This window comes from Poecile atricapillus, chromosome 4, assembly GCF_030490865.1.
Source record: "Poecile atricapillus isolate bPoeAtr1 chromosome 4, bPoeAtr1.hap1, whole genome shotgun sequence".
Lineage (NCBI taxonomy): Eukaryota > Metazoa > Chordata > Aves > Passeriformes > Paridae > Poecile > Poecile atricapillus.
Genome location: NC_081252.1, coordinates 33,310,226 through 33,323,783, shown reverse-complemented (window position 1 = coordinate 33,323,783; position 13,558 = coordinate 33,310,226).

Here is a 13,558-nt window from a genome sequence, read left to right as displayed (position 1 = left end):
ATCTCTGTGGCAACATGAGATGACTTGACAAGCAAGCCTTGGCACAGTCCCTGCCCGGCTCACTGTATCCCATCTCTGCCTGCCCCCATTAATTTAACCTCACAAAGGCATGGTGCAGTGAGGAGTTTGTCCCCACAGGAGACACACTGCTCAGACATCTCCACTTTTATTATTAGGGTCTTTCCCACATTACATTGGAGTGCTGATTCAAAGCAGTTTGTAATTTTATAGTCTTTAGCTCTTTGCCCTACCCAGTATCTATATGGTTTCCCCCCCCTCTCAGTCTATTAAAAATTCCATGTACAGAAGCCTAATGATTTCTTCCTCTCTTCTAGAAATCCCTTTTAGAGTTTTGACCTCATTCACACACATAAGAATTTTATTCCCAGTAGCTGCTAGTCTCATTACCCTTGTCTTACTTTGGACCACAAATTTATGGTTTTGTTTGCCGTTTCCTTGCATGCAATTCTGTGCCTTATTTATTTTCCTGATGTTTCTCAGCCTGCTTTCTTAACACAGTCCTTGATCCTAGAGAGACATGGCCTGCATCTTTTTGCTTCAAAAAAATCTCTTCCCCTAGTGATTTTCCAGCAATAAACCTCTAACCTCTTCCAGAGTAATATGAAAATTCACATATATTGTTTTTACTTTCAGTCTGCATGTTCTTGCATTTGTGCATATAAAGTATTTTACACTTGAATATAAAGCTGAAATTAAAAATAATAAAACAAATTAATTGCTTGCATCCTCCCATCCATTCTAAACTACATTTATAGAATTTTTTCCATTACTACGTGAGCATCTCACTCCCTGTCTCCGAACCCGGCTGCCTTATAAATATAACAAAGCTTTCCTCCTGGCATAATTTGCTGCTCTGTTTTTCTTCCCCTTTCACCTCACTCTACAACCAGATTATCCATAGGGAGTGGCACCGGGCTGCAGCAGGGAGCTTTGGCTGTCTCTTCTGGCAGCAGGGGATAATTGAGAGCAGGATGGAGTCTGTGCCAGGTTATACTGGGGCTGGGTTTTCTTCCTCCTAGGTCTGAACTGGGAAGAAACAGAAAAATGGCTTAAAGCCCTGTCACTCCACCCATACAAAGGATACTGAAATCACTAACCAGTTGTGAATTCAATTTGTCATTTTTTCTACGACAAAGGCAACTGAGGCATTATACCACCCCCTTCCCCAAGGCAGGGTCACCTCCCATAGATCACCACAGGGTGGTGATTTTCCAGCTGCATCCCTTCCCTCCTGGGCAGCCAGGTTGGGTGGTCAGAGTTTCCAGAGTAGGGCTGCACACCTCCTCTCACCCAGCCCAACAGCTTCAGCACCTCATCTGTCAGTGCTGGGAGTTACTGATAGGATTCAGCCTGAGCAGAGCAGCTAAGAGTGGCAGAGAGAACATTTCAAATTTGCAGCACCAGCAGAAGGACAGAGCCACAGAATGCCTATAAAAAGATGGGGGAGAAGATCTTTGTGTACAGATTGCACGAGCATGGTTAGGCCTGTATTCATTATTAGTTTTAAGATAAAGCCAACAGGAATGTTACTCTTTTCCAGTTAAATCTACACATTTTCTATCCCAAGATCATGCCTAAACCAACGTGCTTTAAAAAGAGGCAAATGTGTCCACCTGTACTGTTGAAAGCAGTTGGCAGTTAACCCAAGGGAAATTCTGGGATGGGGATAGGTGGGAAGACAAGGCTGGATGATTTCACATCCAAGAGGCAGTGTGAAAGAAAGACCCTAGTATAACAGCCCAGGAGAAGAGGGAGAGGAAAAGCAAGAGCCAAAGAATCCAACTGCTGTCTCAATAAATTCTTATTCCATAAAAAGGCACCAAAATTAGATGACATCTACACATCATGATAGCTTCCTTTATATACAGGCATGTCGTTTCTAGAGACTGTTAGAAAGTAAGCAGAGCAGTTGCTAATTTTATTGTGAAAAAAACCAGAACAACACAGTGATTTCAAGTTGTTCAGTCTGAAAGTGACGAACACAGAAAGAGAAAAGGGCTTCTGATTACAGCACCTGCAAAAAGCTCTTCAGGCTCCTCACCCCTGTAAATGTTCTTTCAGCATTGAATCTGCCTAGAGCTCTAGAGTGCCTTGATTGGATGCCATTAGAAGATATTTCCAGACAGATGCCTTAAACAAAGCATGCAATTCTCCAAATACAAATGTGCCTTAGTGAAGAACATTTATATATGAAAAAACAGTTCTATTTTTCATATATTGCCTTGTCATGTGACACATTCCAGTTGAAATTGTAACATTTTATACGTCTCAACACTGGAAGATTTTCACCATAGAGCATCATATACTGAATCTCTAGTCAATATTGAAATATGCAATGGATGAAAGCTGTAGCTAGACAAATGCAAAGCAGAAATAAGAAACATTTTGAATAAAAAGAAATAAGTAACTTAGGATCAGGATACATTTGTTATTCTAAGACTTCTGAAGAAACTTCACTCTCCCTCCATGACCTGGGAACTCAGAATTACCATCAGCTGGCAAAAGTAGAGACATTTGTTTGCTGAGACATGGTTTGAAGAGTTTGTAACATCCCTAAGATCCTGCAGTTATTAAGATGCCTCTTGTGCACCATCTTCTATGCACTTGGAAAAACTGTTTTACAAACACATGGGTATGACCAAAGGATGTCAGCACAGATGAAAGTCCAAGATCTGGAAGTTATAGGCCAGGCTCATTCCCTGACCTCCACTCACCTTTATACTATCTAGAAGTCAGAAAATTAAGAGTATTTGAATTGCAAGCCAGGGCTTCTTTAAAATTAGTGGTTTTGAGACTTAGGATCCCTCAGCACATATCACACTGCATTAAAGATCACAGTGAGCCTCTTTGCTGAGGCACACCTCATCACCAACCTCCACCCAGCCCCCTGATGGGTCATCCTATAGCACATCCCACCCTAGAGCTTCTTCTCAAACTCACAGCAAGATCCCACTGCACTTTCTACATTCCTGTTACAAGTGCTGTAAAAAGATTTTATCCACTTCCTAGCTGTGCAAAGGTAAGTTTCATCTTTACTTCTCTGGCCAGAGACACCTGTCAAAACATGAACCTAAACATTTCTAGAGTTTTCTGTCTTCAGCCGCCTTCCTGTGTAGGCAAAAGACCTGCCCAAATTTGAACCCATCGCCTGCTGCTCGCCAACATGCCTAACTGAACCATCCCATTGCTGTTAGGTGTTCCAGCTGTGCTATTCATTTATTGCTACTGGGTTACTTTACCAGAAAAACACACAAAGTTCAGTTTGGAGTGTCTTTCATGTTTGGGGATGGGGGGAGGTTTGTTTTCTTTTTTTACATAACTGAAATATTTCTTCCACTTACTTTTTAACCTTCAGCAGTTCTGGTTTTTTTTTGCTAGCCTGCTACGTGTGGTTGCTCCTTAGTTACCATGACACCCACTAATGTGCAGAAGGTTAGAGCCCAAGAACAGAAAACAGCTGAGTCACATGAGAAGATGGACAAGTTGTCAAGCAGATAACTCTGAAAAGCACACAGAGACTCCTTGGCTGACGTAAATCAGTGTAGCACCATTGAAGTCAGAGTTATAAATCTCTCCCTGACTTGGTAAATACCTTCAGGGATCAGAGCTGCACCTGCAATTCTGTTGATGTAGTTGAGCTTTTAGGAACTACAGCTACAGATCTCTGAAATAAGCACAAACACAGGTGTAAGTATGTAATTCAGCATTTATCAGAAGATATTCAGTTACTTTCCTGGAAGTATAACAAAAAAAAAAAAGTGTATGGAATATGAACACTGAAAGAAAAGCAGAGGTGGAACTAAATCTCAGATCCAAAGGACATGGAACAGACTTGAATTTCATGGCACAAGCTTCCCTCTGCTCCAGCCAGAGACTCAGCCCTGTATATCAAGTGCTTAAAATCCAAGTGACCAATAGGAGTTTCACATTTTCCTTCTTGTGGGAACATTAAAGTTAAGAAATGTATGGTCTTGCAGCTTCTGCATTAGAAGATCAGGATATATCCAGCTTGGAAGGCTTGGTGGCAGCTGTGGGATGGGTAAGTTGATGATGACACTGCATGACATATTGGATTGCCTTTTTATTTAAATGGGTAAAGTTCTAGCCCTAGTAAGGTCAATGTGACTTCTGCCAACAGCTTGGGAAACTCTGTGTTGTTTGCTTTAACAACCCTTTAAAGAACCAAATGAAGCTTTTGGGAATGAAACACAACCTGCCTCACACTAGGTTTGACTACAGGCTGGGTTTGGCAAGCTCCTGCTTCCGTGGTCACTTGTTCTCAGGTGGGCTCGGCGCACCAGCCCCCAGCATCACCACATCAGAGAAGAAAAAGGAGCAGTTAGCTGACTGAGCTCCAAAACAAACCTCCTAAGAAAGGGTTATTTCTGATCTGGTTTTTATTAAGGCTGTACAAAATGCTGCTATCGCAGTGAGGGTGGGGACAGGGCTGTGCAGCAGGAGGTGAGAGGGGCCCCCAGGGCTGGCAAGCTCCAAAACAGCAGCACAACACTCAGTGCCCTGTCCTCTGCGATTGCACGGGGAAAGCCCAGCCTGTGTTTCTGCTGCCAAGTCAGGGGGCAAAACTAATATAGACACGACCTTTTATAAAGAGGTCCCTAACAGAGTATGAGATCTCAAAGCATTTTTTACTACTCCTATATCCTTGAGTGAAAAGCCAAACCCCTGAAACTGATTTTGCCTATTCAAATTGTCTAGCCTAGCTGATCAGACAGTGAAGTGATAGGGTTTTTTTATTGGTATCAGCATTAACAAGAATCCAGAAGGCCATGCCTGTCTAGCAGCAGTTACTAGGGATCACCATGCTTTGTGTATAGCATCATTAACACACCAAATCAGAGGCTGAAGGAAAGGCTCCTGCTGCAGCCTGGGCTCCCAAAGGAAAGCAGCGATGCTGTCTGCTGAGCTTTAGCATGCTGCTTTTCCTCTACAGCCTTGTATGTGTGAGTTTGTGTTTTTTCCTACTCCTGTCCACTGCAAACTAAAAAGTGGGCAGAGGCGTTGCAAGCAGTGTCAGGAACTAGCAGGAGCTTTTCCTGAGCTGTAGCAAGTGTTTTCAGTTCTGTGTCACTGAGACACGCTCCCAGGAGGACTGATGAGCACAACACCGAACAGCACTTGCAAAGTTTGAGAACTGTCTATGTTAAGGCACTCAGCACAATTCATATTCATGCAACTGGCTGAGTATCATAACTCCAGGCCTTTCTTCCCCTACAAATAACAAGGCTCTTGAAGTTTATTGCTGATTTAGAAGTATTATTGTGTGACAGTAGCCTTCTGAGCATCAGTGAAGATGACAATTGAAAAGATGTTCTGGCTGAGGAATTTTTGTTGTTTTCTAGTAGTGCTTCTGCTAAAGGGTAATTCTGCAAAATAACATGTGTAGGTTCATTGCTTTGCTTAATAGAAACAGTGAAGAACCTGAACTGAGCGGAGCTACAGAAGAGATATTATGCTATCTTGCCTTTGTTCAGGCTTATGACGTGATTCAAGCCCATTATACTTGCCAAGCGACAATAAATATTTGACCTGTGAATGCTAGAAGGGAATTAATCCTTATTTCCTCCCCTCAGATTACATAAATCTGAATGACAAGCTATTTAATCTGGGTAATAGTTAACAGTCTCTGATTGCAGCTGTTAATATTACCCAAAGGAATACCAGCTACTAGTCAAGAGAGCCATGGTAACACCTTGCTAATGAAATCCATATTTGAGGATACTCAGACTAATAGTTTCATTCCCATAAACACATTTCAAAAATAAAAAAATAATTGGCATTTATAGTAACAGGGTCAGTAAGAGGTTCTAATTGTATAAGAATCCTTTACATTTTTGGAGACTTATTTGGACTGCCTCTGAACATCATGGCATTGCCTTTGGCTTTCCCTCTCAGGCATCTGAGACTACTTTTTACTTCTGATAAGAAATTGCTTTCAGTCTGGTTTCTATAATTAAAACTTTTAAAGCATTTTACATTGCATAATATAGCCTTCACAGAACCATCACCTCTGAATGTGCTACTGACCTTCAGAATAACTCTTGCAAAGTACTAGGGAATAAAAAATATGGTTTTGTGTTTTCTCTCTCTCATCTTTTTTGTTTTGTTTTGTTTTGTTTTGGATTTTTTGGTTGGTTTTTTGTTTGTTTTTTTTTTTTAATTTCAAAACTCTTTCCCAGTCATATTTGGAGATCTCTAGTTTTTCCCTTTTGTAAAGAGGCTTTATACTGCACTGCTAACTTGTATATGTGAGATAGATGGAGCATAACAATCCAGAGAGATCACTCATCACAGCAATTGTTAGTAACACCTTCTCTCTTCAGGGTTTCCTTTTTCAGAGTAAAAAGACAGTATTCAACACAAATTTGTGATATCATTTTTTCTCTCCCTCAAACCAGGGTCATCCCTAGGAGCCTATTTAGCTCTCTACACTACTATCTTCTGGAAAATTTTGTGTCACCTGCCCACAGCAGAGCTATGTTTTGTAGAATAAACCCACAGCTGTCTGTTTGGTTCCGCGGGTAATGTCTGTCAGTTGTGCCTTTGAAATGAAAGTTTGGGAATTCTCACTGTGAAGTTTGGCTCTTGGATGCAGATACTTTCAAAGTTTAGCATTCCTTACGTGCTTAATGTTTCTATTTCCTGATGTGTTTGGTTGCCATTTAATTTAATGTGATATGGTTTTACCTGATGAGAAAAAACATTTTTCATGTAAAAGAGGATGCCTGAGAGTGTAGCACTGGGCTTTAACCCTGCCATGCAGAATCCACTCTTTATTACAAAATTTAATCACTTTCTGTTAAATTGTTCCAAATTTGTTGAAAAAATATCCCAAAGAGCACCGAGCTACTATGAAATGTTAAACCTTTCTATCTTTCCATTCCCCTTACAGCCCTAGCTGAAACTAGATACAAAAGGGTAGCAGGATGACTGGATAGCTAAAACTATCATTAGTTCTAGTTAGCCAACAGGTGCAGGGCGGGGTTCTCCTCCGGCGAGTGGCGGGCTGATTAAAAGGGGCTCCAGGGAGCGTGGCGACCCAGAGCGGGCAAACAGGGCCATGGTGCGGCAAGTTGGTGCAGGCAGAGTTGCAGGTTTCCTTCTGCTAGTGAGGTCTCTCGTTTGTTGTTTCTGTTGGATGGTTGGTTTTCAGTTTTTTTTAGTTAGTAATGGTTTCCACACGATCAAAAACTGCAATTAGTAAAAGTTGCATGTAGCCAAGTAGTACCTTCCAAAAAGGATCTGTCTGTCCAGACCCAGTCCTGTGCAATGTGTTTGAGCTTATCAGTGGTACCAGGGACATTGCAGAAGTAGCCTGCCTGCAGTGTGAACCACCTTTTGCTGGTGGCTGAGCTTAGGGAGGAGGTTGAAAGACTAAGGAATATTAGGGAAAGCAAAAGGGAAATAGATTGGTGGAGTTCCACCCTTCCATCCTTGAGGGAGGCCCACCAGGAGCCAGAGGACTCCCATGCCTCCCACTGTCAGGCAATAGGAGGACACCTGGTGGATGAAGGGGAGTGGAAATGGATCCTTACTCAGGGAGGTAATAAAAATTCCTCCTGACCCCCATCACCTACCCAGGTGCCACTTCAGAACAGGTATGAGGCCCTGGATTTAGAGGATGAGCCAGATGACATAAAAGGAAATGATCTGCCCAGTGGGCCTCCCAATTACACTTCATCTGTAGGATGGATCACCACCTCTGAAATTAAAAAGGCAAAGAAGGGTAGTTGTAGTGGGTGACTCCTTCCTGAGGGGAACAGAGGGCCCCAAATATTGACAGGACCCATCCCACAGAGAGGTCTGTGCCTCCCTGGGACCTGGGTACGGGATATTACCGAGAGACTGCCTGGGCTGATTCAGCCTTCTGATTATTATTCACTGCTCCAGGCTGGCAGTGATGAGATTGAAAAGAGGAGTGTCAAGACAATTAGAAGGGATTTCAGGGCACTGGGTCAAGTGTTTCATAGGGCAGGAGCACAGGTAGTGTTCTGCTTAGCCCCCTTGGTGGCAGAGAAAAACATTGAAAGGAATAGGAGAGCCCACATTATCAACAAGTGGCTCAAGGGTTGGTGTCATCAGCAGAATTTTGGGTTCTTTGATCATGGGGCAAACTTTATGGCACCTGGCCTGCTGGAACTGGATGGCTCCATCTCTCTGTTAAGCGCAGAGGGGTTTTAGCTTATGAACTGGCGGAACTCACTGAGAGGACTTTAAACTAGGTTCAAGGGGGGAATGGAAGACTGGGTTCTCTGGAAGCAGGCCCAAGGGTGATAAACTTGAGTTAGGGGTGAAATCAGTAGCCCAGCTGAGGTGCATGTACAGCAATGCATGCAGCATGGGTAACAACCAAGAGGAGCTGGAAGCCAAGGAGCAACACCGAAGCTATGATGTAGTCACCATCACAGAAACGTGGTGGGATGACTCACATAGCTGGAGCGCTGCACTGGCTGGCTACAAGCTCTTCAGAAGAGACAGGAAAGGGGAAGGGTGGCCCTTTATATTAGGGACGCCTTTGATGTCATGGGTAGGAAACTAATGATGATGAAGTTGAGTGCCTATGGGTAAGAATTCAGGGTAAGGCCAACAAGGCTGATATCCTACTGGGAGTCTGTTATCATCCACCCAACCAGGAAGAAGTGGTGGACAACCTATTCTATAAGCAGCTGGAGAATATTTCAGGATCACCAGCCCTTGTTCTTGTAGGCGACTTCAACATACCAGACATCCACTGGGAACTTAATACAGCGGAAAAGAGGCAGTCTAGGAAGTTTTTAGAGTGCTTGGAGGACAGCTTTTTGTTGCAGCTGATGGGTGAATCCACCAAGGATTAGATGTTAATATATGTTATGTGTTAGATCTGTTGTATACAAATAGAGATGGGCTGGTGGGAGATGTGGTGCTTGGAGGCTGCTTGGGGCATAGTGATTGTGAAATTACAGAGTTATCAATATTTGGTGATATCAGGAGGAACATCAATAAGACTTTTACATTAGACTTCCGAGAGAACAGACTTTGGCCTATTTAGGAGACTTATTCAGAGAGCTCCTTGGGAAGCAGTCTTTAAAAACAAAGGAGTCCAAGAAAGGTGGGCGTGCTTCAAGACAGATCTTGAGGGCACAGGAACAGACTGTTCCTGTGTGCCAAAAGATGAGTCGACAAGGTGAACATCCAGCCTGGATGGGCAACGAGGTTTTGAAGGAACTTAGGAATAAAAAGAGGATGTATCATCTTTGGAAGGGGGATCAGGTCTCTCAGGAAGTATTTAAGGGTGTTGCTAGGGCATGTAGGAAAAAAATTAGGGAGGCCAAAGCTCAGTTCAAACTTAATTTGGCAACTTTTGTAAAGGATAATAAAAAATGTTTTTACAAATATATTAATGGTAAAAGGAAGGGCAAGACCAACCGTTGCTCCTTTTTGGATGCAGGAGATAACTTGTAACTGCAGATGAGGAGAAGGCAGAGGTGCTTAATGCCTTCTTTGCCTTAGTCTTTAGTCGGAAAACAGCTTGTCCTCAAGTCAAGTGTGCTCCTGGGTTGTTGGTAGATGGTGTCAGGGAGCAGAATGGTCCCCCTGTTATCCAGGAGGAGGCAGTCAGAGAACTGCTGAGCTTGGATGTTCATAAATCTATGGACTCAGATGGGATCCATCCCAGGATGATGAAGGAGTTGGCAGATGAGCTTGCAAAGCTGCTCTCCATCATTTATCAACAGTCCTGGCTCACTGGGGAGGTGCCAGATGAGTGGAAGCTGGCCAATGTGACTCCCATTCACAAAAAGGGTGTGGGAAGGAGGATCCTGGTAATTATAGGCCAGTCAACCTGACCTCAGTACCTGGTAAGGTAATGGAACAGTTTATACTGAGTGTCATCACACAGTACACACAGGATGGCCAGGGTATCAGACCCAGCCAGCATGGGTTTAGGAGGGACAGGTCTTGTTTGACCAACCTGGTCTCTTTTTATGACCCGGAGACCGGCCTGGTGGATGCAGGAAGGGCTGTGGATGTTGTCTATTTGGACTTCAGCAAGGCCTTTTGATGGCAGAGGTACGACTGACGCCAAAGAAGGTTCCAAGTATCAGCACTTTATTGTTTTTCTGTACAAGCTTTTATACCCTTCATCTTACATGCACCACACCTCCCTCTGCCCTTTTGTGATTGATCAATACACATCAGCATTCCATGTTTCTATGCCTTCAATACTGTTCGCCAGTCCTACAAAGTTGTAGTCCATTAAGGATGAGGCTTGGCCACAGCACCATTCCCAATCACCACAAACTGTGTGCCCACAGCCTTTGACACTGTCTCCCACAGCACACTCCTGGAAAATCTGGCAGCCCTCAGCTTGGACAGGAGCACTCTTTGCTGGGTTAAGAACTGGCTAGATGGTCAGGCCCAGAGAGTGGTTGTGAACAGTGCTGCATCCAGCTGGCAGCCAGTCACCAGTGGTATTCCTTAGGAGCCAGTTCTGTTCAATATTTTTATTGGCGACATGGATGAGAGTACTGAGTCTTTAATTAGTAAATTTGCAGACTACACTAAGCTGGGAGCGTGTGTTGATCTGTTGGAAGGTAGGAGGGCTCTGCAAAGAGATCTGGAACAACTGGATGGATGGGCAGAGTCCAATGGGATGAAGTTTATTAAGTCCAAGTGCCAAGTCCTGCATTTTGGTCACAATAACCCCCTGCAGTGTTATAGTCTAGGAACAGTGTGGCTGGATGGTGCCCAGGCAGAAAGGGACCTGGGGGGTGCTGGTGACAGCTGGCTGAACATGAGCCAGCAGTGTGCTAAGAAGGCCAATGGCTCCTGGCCTGTGTCAGGAATAGTGTGGCCAGCAGGAACAGGGAGGTCATTCTCCCCCTGTACTCAGCACTGGTGAGGCCACACCTGGAGTGCTGTGTCCAGTTCTGGCCCCTCAGTTTGGGAAGGATGTTGAGATGCTTGAGCACATCCAGAGGAGGCAATCAGGCTGGTGAGGGGCTGGGAACACAAACCCTGTGACGAATGGCTGAGGGAGCTGGGGTTGTTTAGCCTGGAGAAAAGGAGACTCAGAGGGGGTCTTATCACTCTCTACAACTCCCTGAAAGGTGGCTGTAGGCAGGTGGGGATTGGTCTCTTTCACCAGTCAGTGACTCACAGAATGAGAGGACACAGTCTCAAGCTGCACAAAGGGAAATATAGGTTGGATATTAGGAAAATGTTTTTCACAGAAAGAGTGATAAAGTACTGGAATGCTTTGTCTGGGGAGGTGGTGGAGTCACCATCCCTGGATGTCTTTAAAAAAAGACTGGATATGGCACTTGGTGCCATGGTTTAGTTGTGGTGTTAGGGCTGGGTTGGACTTTATGATCTTCAAGGTCTCTTCCAACCTAGTCATTCTGTGTGATTCTGGGTGTGATTATTTTGGAATACACCATGAAGTGAGGAAGATTATTCCTTTTTCATGTGGATTGACAAATTTGTATAGCTTTCTGATTCTGCTGTACAATTCTGTATAACAGCTACATCTTGATTTTTCTAATACACAGCCAAGTACTTTGAAAGTGGGTTTTATGCTTTTTCTCCCTTTCTGTATTTATATGTGTAATTAAAATATCATCATTCAAATATAAATAGTTAAAGTCAGTTTATTTAGGACCAACACAACTACAGAAACTGACAGTATTTTCTGCAGTCACAGGAGAGTTTAATTTACCTGGATATGGGAGAAACAAGAATGAACTCCCAAGGAAAAGACAACAATACAGGAAATATCTTACTATCTGGAGAGCATGAAAAGTACTGAAAATAAAGTTCTAGAACTATATCAATTTGCCAGTGTTTTTGGTTGTGAAATGTAATATCAGGAAAGACTCAAAGCCTAGGATTTGATGAGGTACTGTTGCCATTCTGGGGCAGTACTAATAGCGTAATTCAGATAAATTGAGAGCTGTCTGTCTCAGGTAGGATTTGGGAAAGTTCCTTTAACCTCATTACACTGACATTATTAGTTCGGGGGACCAGGTGGCAGTGGGCTTAAACATCAGTGTCCCATTTTACAGACACATAACCACAATCAAAAGTACAAATGGCTCCAAAAACTTTAATTGATGAGACTTTAGTGTCACCTGTTACTGTTAGTAAGTATTCTCAGATTTAAATAAATATGTCCAGTGATTTAGCTGAATATGAGTTCAATGTCTTTTCATCCCTAAGACTGTCTTTCTTCTACTTGTGCAAACCGTTTTGCAGAAACTATTTTCCTGAAAAATTGTTTTATGAACTGCAGCCATTGGTGGGGAGGGGGGAGTTGTTGATGGCCAAAGGAAGATGGCTGAACAAAAAATTACACTGAAGAGCAGGACAGTGCCAGACAGTATTTGAAATAAATGTGAAATATAGGTATTCAGATTTATGTCAAGAAATTATTCTTAAATTTTGTAGAATTACCTCTGAAGACACGAACAAGAATGTAATTAAAGTTCTGGGAAAAAAAAGGGCTTTGCTATGGTGTGGGGACATTCAACACTAAGATCAATCTGTAGCAGAAAACAGTGATGTTACCACCAGGTTTTCACAGTGTTTTCCTATGAACTGTTGTTTAACGGAATTATAAATAGTTTAAATATTGCAGCTGTGACTCAGTTATTTTCAATACCGGGGAATACCTTATTAGGATTTGCTCCCACCAAACCTTCTTTGCTTACCATGATAGTCAGGCTACCATGGCTAAATATAGATTGTAGAAGAAAGTTGCTAACACTTTCAACTTCAAGCACACTTAGACAAATACTATAAATAGACTGATGTTTTGTAAACTAGTATTTGCCAGAGGCACAGACTACATGCTTTCCTGTGTGAATTTTTAACTTGTCTTGCCTTTATGAGACAATTAGCAAGTCTTAGATATCTGAGCTCTCTTTTTATTACAATGAATTTCAAGTCCAATAGCAGCAAGAGACTGACAAAACTTGTGAGGCAGGCAAGGCTTAATGGGCAGGCAAGCTGCCCAATAGAGTTTTGCCAATACACTGATCTGCACTACCCTTGCTGTGTCTGCCCTGATTTCGCCAGGGTACAATTAATTCTAGCTCTTGTGCTGGCTTAGTCCCAGTGTAATCACAGCCTTGATGGACCTGACAAACTGTGTTTTGGTGTGGATTTGGAGAACATTCAGAAATTGGTTCACTTGAGTGCATTATCATGGGTGTTAGTACTGGATTGAAATATCTGCCTGTAAGGTTTTTAAGACTGGAGATCTTAGCCTGCACTGTTGCACAGTTCAGATATAACTGGGGTTCGGTTCCAAACATTTCACCAAACCCCATGTTTTTGCTTAAAGTCATGTCCTTTAAAAGTACAATTTTGCATTCAGTGGAAAAAGAAAAATATCAGCAGCACTCTTGCATTAAAAGCAAATTAATCTATCACTATGTGGAACACCTAGGCCAGATCGGTTTTAATTCTACTAATATTTGCTTTAAGCTACAGCCAGACATACAAAGGTAACTTACTGTATCACTGAAACTAGTAAATTTGT